Consider the following 12,304-nt stretch of genomic DNA (forward strand, 5'->3'; position numbering starts at 1 on the left):
CCCTGCCCACTGGGACCGTCCAGCGGCCTGCCGAGCAAATCGAAATAACCCGTCTCATTCTCTTCCCTAGGACGTGATGCCGAACGACCAGGGCCGTCTGGCTGCAGACGGAGACAGGAATCTGCCGCCACCTCACCCGGGGCCTCACAACAGAGGGTGCCCGATCAGCGGGCAGCCCTATCTGCCCCAACCCAATCTGCGGACCAGGACGCACAGAGGGTTCGAGGTCCACCACCACCACCAGAAATGGCCAGGGACAACCCTCCTGTCGCTGAGCGGCCCCACACCCTGGACGAGGACCTAACCATTGAGAGCGTCGGGCTTGCGGCACTGCTTTCTCCCACCACATCCATCATCCCAGAGATACACACCCCGGCGGGCCTATTTAGTGATGAGTCTCCTGGGGCACAGTCTGGTTGGCACATCACAGATGAGCAGGTACAGCAGGTGGAGGTCGGAGCAACAGAGGGCCCGGACTCGCGGAGGCCAGACCAGGCCCAGGATGCAGCTGGCTCCCAGACGTTTTCGGAGTTCCTGGAGTTTCTCAACCCACCCGCACAGCCGATGCCTCAGGAAACACAGGGAAACAATGACGGGATGAGGGCTTCCTTCCAGACTCTGCAGACGCTGTTAGAGGAGTCGATCCGCGTCCAAGAGCAGGGAGTGGTGCCGCTCATGGCAGAGACCCAGTCCGACACCGCACGGGTGGCATCCGCGGTGGAGGCAATGGGTCAGGTTATGCAAGACGTTGGGATTAATGTGCATGCGTCATCCTCGGCCCTGGACAGGGTTGCCCTCTCACAGGCAGCAATGTGCCAGAGCCAAACCGACATTGCCGGCGCCCTGCGGGCCATGGCCGAGTCTCAGCAGGTCATTGGCCAGTCGCAGCAGTCAGTCGCCGAGAGCATCAACCGCCTGACACATGTGCTGGATGGCGTCGTGCACAATCAGGTTGAGATCGCACAGTCCCTGGCGGGAATGTCTAACTCCCTGGACTCCGTCTCTGCAAACCTTCGGATCCTGGTGGATACCGTTGCAGGCCTCCAGGACTGGCAGCGCCAGGTGTCGGTGGTGCGACGGGGAACCTCCCCGCTCGCACCTCTGTCCCAAAATGAGGCCCGGGGGCCACCGGGCTCCCCGAGGGAGGAGGAGGTTTCGGGGCCCGTCCCATTAACTCCATCACGGGACGTCCCGGAATTCTCGGCCTCCCCCCGTCCCATCCCTGGTGCATCGGGTGGGCAGCAGGCAGAGCAGGGTGGCACAATGTCACCCGAGACGCCCGCAGAGCAGCCTGGCCCATCAAGGCTGGGTCGCCCCAGGAAACTCTTGGCCAAGGAGAAACGAGTCGAGGGGGGCGATTCGCAGCAATCCTCCTCCACTCCTGCTGTATCATCTGGGGATTCACTTAGACGTAGTGGTAGGGCCCGTAAGGCAACTAAGATAGACATTGAGTAAGTTGGCACGGGTGAAGGGCACAGTTTAGTTGTAGGGGCTAGGGCACCTGTAAATAATTGTTAATATTAAACACACTGTTCCACCTTACTTGTAATACCGTGTGATTGTTCCACAGCCACAGGAATCGTGATGGTGACCGAGTGTCGCTGGGGGTGACGGGTGGTGAAACCTCGGTGCCGGGTGTGCAGTCCCTGCCCCTACCCCCCTCCCACAGCTAGCCCACGCGGGCACGTGATGGAGTGTCAGTGACGAACTCAGCGGCCACCAAGGTGGATGGTTCAGCTATTGCCATGGGTCAGACTCTCTCTAACGATTCTGAGCTCACAGCTCTTCGCAGAGCGGGCTGTCATCATTCCACATGGCACTGATCACACCCGCTGACACAGCCATCAATGTTGTGCCATTCCGTCTGGACCCAGTGATAAGCGTCATGTCGAAGTGGAGCAGTGTACACTGAGGGGGGGGGTTTGGTGGTGGCAGTTGTGTGGTGACCCTCTGCATGACTAGCGATGCAGGTGGTGGTTTGGTGTTCATCGGGGACGTCACATGCGATGCGTGAACCGTGCTGCCACCATGGCGTCGCGTGCCCGCCGTCCTTGCCGGGTCCGTCGTGCCGCCTCCTGGACATCACCAGCACCTGGGTCGTGTCTGCGTGCTGCGCCCGCCACTCCGCCAGCGTCCTCCTCCTCCTCCTCCTCCTCCTCCTCCTCCTCCTCCTCCTCCTCCTCCTCTGTGCTGGCACCACTGCCACTAGCTTCTCCCTCCGCCTCCTGCAACAGGTCATCTCCCCTCTGCATCGCGATGTTGTGCAGCGCACAGCAGACCACTACAATGCGAGCGACCCTGTCGGCCTGGTACTGCAGGGCCCCTCCGGAGCGGTCCAGGCACCTGAATCTCATCTTCAGGAGGCCAAGGCAGCGCTCCACCACACCCCTGGTTGCTGCATGGGCCTCGTTGTATCGTGTTTCCGCATTGGTCTGAGGCCTCCGTATCGGCGTCATCAGCCAAGACCTCAGCGGATAACCCCTGTCACCTAGCAACCAGCCCCTCAGCCGGGGGGGACGTCCCTCAAACATCGCAGGGATGAACGACTGCGCTAGTATGTAGGAGTCATGCACACTCCCTGGGAACCTTGCACAGACGTTCATGAACCTCATGTGGGGGTCGCATACCACCTGGACATTAATGGAGTATGTCCCCCTCCTGTTTGTGAACACGTCCCTGTCCACAGCAGGCGGGCGCATGGGGACGTGAACACAGTCGATTGACCCCTGAACCCTCGGTATCCCGGCCACACTGGCAAATCCACGGGCTCGTGAGTCTTGACTTGCTCGGTCCTCGGGAAAGGTGATGTAGCGATCGGCGATGGCATAGAGGGCGTCGGTCACATCCCGGATGCACCTGTGCACCGATGACTGGGAGATCCCAGAGACGTCCCCGCTCGGAGACTGGAAGGAGCCGGTAGCATAGAAGTTCAGAGCGACCGTCACCTTGATGGCTACCGGGATCGCGTGTCCTCCCCCCGTTCCACGTGGGCGAGGTGCGACAGGAGTTCGCAGATATGTATCACCGTCTGCCTACTCAGCCGGAGTCTTCTCCTGCAGGTGATGTCCGGCATTGTTAGGAAAGAGACCCGGACACGGTACACCCTCGGCTTTGGTCGTCGCCTCTGACGCCGTGGCTGCACCCTCACTCTCTCCTCTTCCTCTTCCTCCTCCTCCTCCTCCTCCCCCCCCCCCATGCTGCTCGACGACTGGCAACTCCTCGGCCCTTCCCTCTGCTGCTGCAGCTGGCCCTGCAGCCACTGCGGGTTGTGGGTGTGGATGCTGCTGCATCTCCAAATCCAGTAGAGCTGCCCCAACCACTGCGCAGAACATAGCCGTTCTGTTCCCATGCATCGTGCTAACCTACAGAAGGGTGGTGGGGGGCAGAGAAACGGGACATGTTAGACGGACGTTAGTCGACACCTCGGCAGCCGCCAGCCATGGGATACCAGTGTGTCCCGGTGGCCTGGTCGCGCTGCTGACACGCGGTCAGCCTAACCCCTGGTCACTTCCTGCATCCAACGGCCAGTAAACTATGTCCTCCTCACGGGTGCGTCAGTGGCCTGTGGCCGGAAGCCACAGGGGAACCAGCGGCCGTGTCCTCGTCACCTGCACACCATGGCATGGTGGCAGACATTTTGTTACGGGGTTGGACGGCTCACTCTCTACCTAACCCCCCCCCCTCCGTCGCCCCCACTGCTCCCTCCGTCTCCCCCACTGCCCCCTCCGTCTCCCCCACTGCCCCCTCCGTCTCCCCCACTGCCCCCTCCGTCTCCCCCACTGCCCCCTCCGTCTCCCCACTGCCCCCTCCGTCTCCCCCACTGCCCCCTCCGTCTCCCCCACTGCCCCCTCCATCTCCCCACTGCCCCCTCCGTCTCCCCCACTGCCCCCTCCGTCTCCCCCACTGCCCCCTCCGTCCCCCCCACCGCCCCCGTTCTGGACCCCCTCCCGTTCCCAGGGATGCCTTCCCCGTTGTGGCCAGACTCGAGCGGTGCGCTGAGCGGTGCGCTGAGCGGTGCGCAGAGTGGTGCCCTGACCTCCTCCAAGCAGTCGTCAGCCAGGCCGACTGGTTGACGAATTTAAAAAGCAGGTGTGTTTCACGACGTCCAAACAGGGCGCCATGACGTCGGGACTTCGGCCCATCCGGGCCGGTGAATAGCGGGGGTGCTCTCAGTGGCGATTCTGGTCGTGTCAGGGGCGGGAAGGAGGCGTCTGTCGGGAAACGCGACTCCGACAATTTGCGGGGTTCGGAGAATAGCGGGAGGGCGTCGGAACAGCGTCGCCGTAAAAATTTCCGACGCCCGCTATTCTCCGACCCGTCGTGAGTCCGGAGAATCTCGCCCCAAGTCTTTGCTCTCAGTCTACCTTGGCTAGCTCTTCTCTCATCCCATTGTAATCTCCTTTGTTTAAGCACAAAACACTAGTGTTTGATTTTGCCTTCTCACCCTCTATTTGTATATTAAATTCCACCATATTTTGATCGCGCCTTCCGAGAGGATCCCTAACTATGAGATAATTAATCAATCCTGTCTCATTACACAGGACCAGATCTAGGATCGCTTGTTCCCTCGTAGGTTCCATTACATACTGTTCTAGGAAACTATCACGGATACATTCTGTAAAATCTTCCTCAAGGCTGCCTTGACCAACCTGATTAAACCAATCGACATGTAGATTAAAATCCCCCATGATAACTGCTGTACCATTTCTACATGCATCCGTTATTTCTGTTTATTGTCTGCTCCACCATAATGTTACTATTTGGTGGCCTATAGACTACTCCTATCAATGACTTTTTCGCCTTACTATTCCTGATTTCCACCCAAATGGATTCAACCTTATCCTCCATAGCACCGATGTCATCCCTTACTATTGCCCGGATGTCATCCTTAAGTAACAGAGCTACACCACCTCCCTTACCATCCACTCTGTCCTTCCGTATAGTTTGATACCCTCGGATATTTAACTCCCAGTCGTGACCATCCTTTAACATGTTTCAGTAATGGCCACTAAATCATAGTCATTCACGTTGATTTGTGCCATCAACTCATTTATCTTATTCTGAATACTACGAGCATTCAAGTAAAGTAGACTTATGTTGGCTTTTATACCTATGTTTTGAATCTTAACATCTCGATCAGTAACCTCTCCTGAGTTATATTTCCTCTTACCTTTTCTCCTAATTTTCCTTGTCATTGAACCAATATCTTCATGTAACAACCTGCCGCACCACTTACATTTACGTTTTTACTTCCCGTTTTATTCCTTTTAGTATTTGGCCTGGTCACTGAGCTCCCCTCAGTCACTGTACCTTGTATCATCGCCCTTTTTGATTTTTGACTATGGCTTCTCTGACTTACACTTTCCCCCTTACTGCCTTTTGTTTCTGTCCCTGTTTTACTACCTTCCGACTTCCTGCATTGGTTCTCATCCCCCTGCCACGTTAGTTTAAACCCTCCCCAACAGCTCTAGCAAACACCCTCCGGAAGTCCGGAGTCCGTATCCTTCCATTCTCACCCTATTCATATATTAGTCCAGATGCCCCTTTAATGCTACTATCGCACCTGCTCCCACCACCTCCTCAGGCAGCATGTTCCATATATTTACCACCCACTGTGTAAAATACTTGCCTCTCACATCTGTTCTAAGCTTTTCCCCGCGCACTTTAAAGCTATGTCTCCTAGTACTTGACTCTCCTGCTCGAGGAAAGAGCATTTGACTATCCACTCTGTCCCTGCCACTCATAATCTTTATCAGGTCGCCTCTCAACCTTTGTGTGAGAACAGACCGAGTTTATCTAACCTCTCCTCATGGCTAATGTCCTCCATACCAGGCAACATCCTAGTAAATGGCTTCTGTACCTTCTCCAAAGCATCAACATCCTTCTGGTAGTGTGGTGACCAGAATTGTACACAGTATTCCAAATGAAGCCGAACTAAGGTCCTGTACAGCTGCAACATGACTTGCCAATTTTTATATTCAATGCCCCGACCAATGAAGGCCAGCATTCCACATGCCTATTTTACCACCTTATCCAAAGGCGTTGCCACTTTCAGTGATCAGTGGACATGCTCATCCAGATCTCTCTGCCTGTCAGTACTCGCAAGAGTTCTACCATTTACTGTGTAATTTCTACATGCATTAGACCTTCCAAAGTGCATTGCCTCACACTTGTACAGATTAAACTCCATCTGCCATTTCTCCGCCCAAGACTCCAACCAATTTATATCCTGCTGTATCCTCTGATAATCTACTTCACTATCTGCAACTCCACCAATTTTTGTGTCATCTACGAACTTGATCATCAGACCAGCTATATTTTCTTCCAAATCATTTATATACACTACGAACAAAAAAGATCCCAGAACTGATCCCTATGGAACACCGCTAGTCACAGCATTCCATTCAGAAAAGCACCCTAATGCTGCTACCCTCTGTCTTCTGTGCCCAAGCCAGTTCTGTGTCCAACTTGTCAACTCGCCTTTGATCCCATGTGACTTCACCTTTTGTACCAGTCTACCATGAGGTACCTTGTCGAAGCCTTTACTGAAGTCCTGTACTGTATACAACATCTACTGACTTTCCCTCATCTATCATCTTTGTCACTTGCTCGAAAAGCCCAATAAAGTGAGTGAGGCACAACATCCCCTTCACGAAACCATGCTGTCCATCATTAATAAGTCCATTTGTTTCCAAACGTGAGTAAACCCTGTCTCTAAGAATCTTTTCCAGTAATTTCCTGGCCACTGACGTAAAGCTCACCGACTATAACTTACTGGATTATTTCTGCTGTCCTTCTTAAACAATGGAAGAACATTGGCTACTCTCCAGTCCTCTGGAACTTCACCAATGAGGATACAAAGATTACTGTCAAGGCCCCAGCAATTTCCTCCCTTGCTTCCCTCAGTATTCTACTTTAATGCTTTTTAAGATGCCCAACACCTCTTTATTAATATCAACATGGCTCAGAATATCTACACACTCTACCCCATATTCCTCATCCGCCAGGTCGTTTTTGGTGAATACTGAGGCGAGGCAAAACATTTATTTTGTATCTCCCCCATTTCCTCTGGTTCGATACATAGATTCCCTCCAATATCCTTGAATGGACCGACCCTTTCTCTGGCTACCCTCTTGCTCTTTACATATGTATAAACTCCTTAGGAATTTCCTTAATCCTACTTGCCAAAGACATTTCATGACCCCTTTTAGCCTTCCTAACTCCTACCTTAAGTTCCTTCCTACTTGCTTTATACTCTTGAAAGGCTTCCTCTGTCCTAAGCCTTTTAGATCTTACAAATGCTTCCTTTTTCTTTTTGACAAGGTTCATAATACCCCTTGTTATCCAGGGTTCCCTATACTTGCCACCCTTATCTTTCGTCCTCACAGGGTACATGCTGGTACTGAATTCTAATCGACTGACATTTGAAAGCCTCCCACATGCCGGATATTGATTTTCCATCAAACAGCCTCGCCCAGTCAGTACTCTCCAGATCCAGCCTAATGCTTAGCCTTGCCCCAGTCTAATACCTTCACCTGAGGTCCTCTCTTGTCCTTATCAATAAGTAACTTAAAATTTACAGAATTATGATCACTGTTCCCGAACTGAACTCCTACTGAAACATCGCTTACCTGGCCGGGCTCGTTCCCCAGCCGGGCCCCTTCCCGAGTTGGGCTATTTGTTTCAAGAAACCCTTCTGGACACTGCTTAAAAATTCTGCTCCATCCATGCTTTGAGCAGTAAGTGTGTCCCAGTCAATATAGGGAAAGTTAAAATCACCCACCATAACAACCCTATTGTTTGTGCATCTTTCCAAGATCTGTCTGCATATCTGTTCCTCTATCTCCTGCTGGCTGTTAGGAAGTCTGTAGTAAACTCCCAACATTGTGACAGCACCCTTTTCCTATTAATTAATCCTATTCCTGAGCTCTACCCACATTGCCTCACTGCCTGAACCCTCCAAGGTGTCCTCCCTCAGCACAGCTGTGACATTCTCCTTTACTAATAATGCCACTCCCCCCACCTCTTTTGCATACCCCTTCATCATGCCTGAAGCATCTAAATCCTGGAATGTTTAGTTACCAATCCTGTCCCTCTTTCAACCAAGTTTCTGTAAGAGCAATAACATCATAATTCAGTACTAATCCAAGCTCCAAGTTTATCTGTTCTACCTGACATACTCCTTGCATTGAAACTAATGCATTTCAGCCCACCAGCCCTGCTGCGTTGAACAACCACTCCCTGCCTGCTCTTCCTCTTAATCTTACTGGCCTCAATCTGCAGCTGTCCTTCAGTTATTTCTCCCGCTAACCTAATACTAACCTACCCACCCTCCTGCCATACTAGGCAATTCAATCTGTTACTCTGCCTTCCACTTTTCTCCTCACGAGCTTTTGTTTCTATCCCCTCTTTACTACCCTCTGATTTCCTGCATTGGTTCTCACCCCCCCTGCCATATTAGGTTAAATCCTCCCCAACAGCGCTTGCGAACAACCCCCCGACGACATTGGTTCCAGTCCAGCCTCGATGTAGACCATCCGATTAATCAATTTTTAAATTCCCTGTGGTAAGATCAAAAATGATATGGAGTGGCAGGAAAGTGGTAGATGGAGTTAACTCTGATAAGCGTGAGGTAATGCATTTAGGGAGGTCAAACAGTCAAAGGAAGTACACAATAAATGGGAATATACTGAGAGGGGTAGATGAAGTGAGAGATCTTGGCGTGTAAGCGCACAAGTTCTTAAAGGTAGCAGTACAGGTAGATAAGATTGTGAAGAAAGTATATGAAATGCTCTCCTTCATTGGCAGAGGTATAGAATACTAAAGTAGAGACATAATGATGGAACTGTATAAGACACTGGTGAGGCCACAACTGAAGCATGGTGCGCAGTTTTGGTCACATTACAGGAAACAGAAAGCCTGCAAACTGATAAAAATGAGTTTTCTGACCACTTAGAGCCAGTGGGAGGAGGAATCGAGGTGGGTCAGATAGGGTATTAGATTTATTTAGACTCCCCAGCAAACATTCCTGAGGCTGCTGGTTGTCCTGAGGTGGAGATCTCTGGCTTGTGTCAAAGCCTTCCATTGCACTGGAGGGAAGTAATAATAATAATTGCTTATTGTCACAAGTAGGCTTCAATGAAGTTACTGTGAAAAGCCCCTAGTCGCCACATTCTGGCACCTGTTCGGGAATTTATCCTACGCTGCTGGCATTGTGCGGCATTACAAGCCAGCTATTTAGCCCAATGTGCTAAACCAGCCCCAGAGTAAGATGTCACAGGGGATCTGTTACCTGGGGCAGCACAGCTACTCACTTTGTCGATGATTACCTAACTCTAAAGCTGGGGCTTGTGAAGGAGAGGAGGGATGTTGTCTTCCTGGAGTGTGACAAGAGAAGGTCACCTTGTTGAGTAGCAGGAACATCTCTCTGCTCAGCGCATTTCCCTCCACTTCCAGGGGCTGGTTTAGCACAGGGCTAAATTGCTGGCTTTGAAAGCAGACCAAGGCAGGCCAGCAGCACGGTTCAATTCCCGTACCAGCCTCCCCGAACAGGCGCTGGAATGTGGCGACTAGGGGCTTTTCACAGTAACTTCATTTGAAGCCTACTTGTGACAAGTGATTTTCATTTCATTTCATTTCATTCCTCCACCACTCTTATCTCCTGCACCTCCTCCAATGAACTGTCTCCCTCCAGAGCTTTATCGTCCACACCTCTCTGGAGGAGCAACAGACCACAATAATGACTTTGCAGAGACCTTGCAGAGTTTCAGGAGGGTGCTGGAAGGCAGCACCTGTTCCAGACACCAAAATCATTTGAATGTCTCTGGCGTGTTCAATGGCTGGGCTACTGAGCAGGTTGAATTGGTTGCATGGCCTCTGTCTGGACACTGGGAAGGAGTCAGTCATCATCTCCAATAGCTTGCTGGGATCCATCCACACACTACTGGGGTTAGAGTGAAGTTTTGAGGCAGCCTGGAAAGGCAGAGGGTGTGGGAATCATGGTGACTTACAGGGATCCAGACTTACAGGAGGGAATGAAAGTTTTTCCTATTGATGGACTTCACTAGCCTGGTAACACATGTCTTGATGGCCACATGGATTCAACCAATGAAGCCCTGTACCTGGGGGAATCCAGTGATGGAAGAGAAATACAATGATGTTTATCACTGCAAGGCTACAACTGTCCTTCAATGAATGTGTTGTCCACATCGAGGGAGGTGCACATGTTGGCATGCAGTATATGAGGAGCTATTGGGGGCCAGGGGGTGGAGCAGGGATTGGAAATAGCTGGCTTGGATGGAACATGAGAGTGGATGAGGGGATGTGAGGGTTGAAGGGCATAATATTCAGCAACAAAACTGTGACGAAGACCCAAAGCATGAACTTTTAACTTGCCCATCTCAGCACTTGGCAGCCCTTTTGTTGTATCTTAATGGTTTTCAGGGGAAGTGAGCCCAACTACTGCACAACCCCAACACCCTTATTCACCACCATCCCCCATCCCTCCTCCCCCCAATCCCCCACCCCAAAACAAAGATCCAGCCATTTGTGATACTCTTTCCCAAGACAGGTCCAGCGAGATGGTAAAGTTCCCAGCTCTGTGCACCAGCCTCAGGAATACAAATCTGGACCTGGGAAAATTAGGGTCAGTTTCAATTTTGCTTGAGGTAACAGTAAACAGCAAGGAAACAGAACGCTAATTTTCCAAGGGGGATTGCGAGGACAACAAGATGGAATTCAATTCAGAACATTTTCTCCAAAAATAAAAATGTAATTAATTGATACTTACATTTTGAAAGTGTTTAATTCACAAATGAATAATTATAAAAGTGAATGTGATTAATTCATTAACAGGTTTTGAAAAAATCTTTGCATCGGATGTTTATAGCTAAAATTGTACGTAACTTGCAATCATTTTGTAACGTTTGTGGGATGACTAATTTTTCTAGTCGAGCAATGTATTTTATATTTTGTGGGTAATTCAAGCAGGGCTGTCTGAGTTTGCTGTTAAAGTAGCAGCAACTGTTTCATTGAAGATGGTGGCGCACGCTGCTGACCCTAGTTTCCATGTTCATTGCTCTCCATAAATAAGCATACATAAGATATGTCCGAACAGAAAAAATGGGTAATGATCAGTGATGCTGCCTGTACCATTTGTGTGTACGATTTAGATTTCCAATTAAGATAGCAGCTTTTGAAGTAAAGAAACTGAATTGGAGTATCTTAATGAAGGGGGACATCATATAAATGGCAATTCCATTTTCTAACCTTTTTGCCGAAGTACACAACTTATTAATTTCACATGTAATAATTGGTTGTCCAGAGTTCTTCAGCTGTGTTTTCATGGAAAGGCATTCAAAGGGAAAACCAGCAACTCTTAGGTGCAAATTAAAACAATTTTCTTTTCAAATTTCTGGGTTTTTTTTGTGTGCACTCATTTTTGTGGGCAAAAATTATTAGTAGAATTGTTTAGAGCACTCATTTTCCAAAACAATCTGTCACCCAGGATAATAGTTATTCCTGCAAAAACTTCTTTCTATTTGCACTGTTTGGGTGATGAAGAAAAAGGGGAAGCATGGAGGGATACAAAGTAATTTATTAAGGTAGATAAGTCTCCTGGACCGGATGGGATTTACCCCAGAATACTGAGGGAAGCAAGGGAGGACATTGCTGGGGCCTTGACTGACATCTTTGTATCCTCATTGGCTGCAGGTGAAATTCCAGCAGACTGGAGAATAGCTAATGTGGTACCACAGTTTATGAAAGGTAGCAGGGATAATCCTGGAAACTATAGGCCGGTGAGCCTCACGTCGGTAGTAGGTAAATTTTGGAGAGAATTCTCAGGGACAGGATTTATACCCATTTGGAAACAAATGGACTCATAAGCAATATACAGCATTATTTTGTGAAGGGGAGGTCGTGCCTCACTATCTTGATCAAGTTTTTAGATGATTGATGAGTGGAGGGCGGTGGATGTTGTTTACATGGACTTCAGTAAAGCCTTTGACAAGGTGCCTTATGGCAGACTAGTACAAAGGTGAAGTTACACAGGATCAGAGATGAGGTGGTAAGATGGATACAGAACGGGCTCGGTTACAGAAGGCAAAGGGTAGCAGTAGAAGGGTGTTTTTTTGAATGGAAGGTTGTGACTCATGGTGTTCCACAGAGATCTGTGCTGCAGCCTCTGTTGTTTGTAGTGGACATAAACGATTTAGAGGAAAATGTAGCCGCTCTGATTAGTAATATCGCGGATGACACCAAGGTTGGTGGAGTGGCAGATAGTGTTGAGGACTGTCAGAACAAA

This window comes from Scyliorhinus canicula, chromosome 5 (assembly GCF_902713615.1).
Source record: "Scyliorhinus canicula chromosome 5, sScyCan1.1, whole genome shotgun sequence".
In the NCBI taxonomy this organism is placed as follows: domain Eukaryota; kingdom Metazoa; phylum Chordata; class Chondrichthyes; order Carcharhiniformes; family Scyliorhinidae; genus Scyliorhinus; species Scyliorhinus canicula.